Genomic DNA, 720 nt, shown 5'->3' on the forward strand with positions numbered 1-720 from the left:
TTAACTACTTCCTCAAAAGTTTTCCCAAAAACTATCACATCATCTAAATGGATTAAACAAATTTAATATAATAATCCTTTCAAAATTTGTTCCATCAGTCTTTCAAAAGTTGCTGGAGCATTACACAAACCCATTGGCAAAACTGTAAACTGCCATAATCCTTCCCCTATCGAAAAAGCTGTTTTTTCTCTAGCTTTCGGATCAATCTACACTTGCCAATAACCACTTTTCAAATCTAAAGTTGAAAACCAAGAACTTCCTGATAATTGATCAATAGTATCGTCAATTCGAGGAATGGGAAAAGAATCTTTTACTGTAACAGCATTTAGTTTACGAAAATCTACACAAAAACGAATAGAATCATCTTTTTTTTAAACTAAAACTACCGGAGAAACCCAAGGACTTTGAGACTCCTCCTTTATTCCTCATCTCCTCAATAATCTTATCCGCTTCCGCAAGTAAATGAAAAGGAATTCGACGAGGAACCTGTTTAATGGGACGAGAATCAATTAATTTGATTTTATGTTCCAAAAGTCCACAATTTCCAGCTACAATTTCATCTGAAAATATATCTTGAAACTCAACTAATAACTCTGCAAAAATCTCTCTCTGCTGAGAATTCAAATTCTTCGAATCTTGTTCGAATAATTCAGATAGAAACGTTGGTATTCGATTTTCTTGAATAATCCGCCTACAAGCAAAATTTTCCTGAACATTGAC

The sequence above is a fragment of the Odontomachus brunneus genome, unplaced genomic scaffold, assembly GCF_010583005.1.
Source record: "Odontomachus brunneus isolate Ranch 3 - 2012 unplaced genomic scaffold, Obru_v1 Obru_scaffold_427, whole genome shotgun sequence".
In the NCBI taxonomy this organism is placed as follows: Eukaryota; Metazoa; Arthropoda; class Insecta; order Hymenoptera; family Formicidae; genus Odontomachus; species Odontomachus brunneus.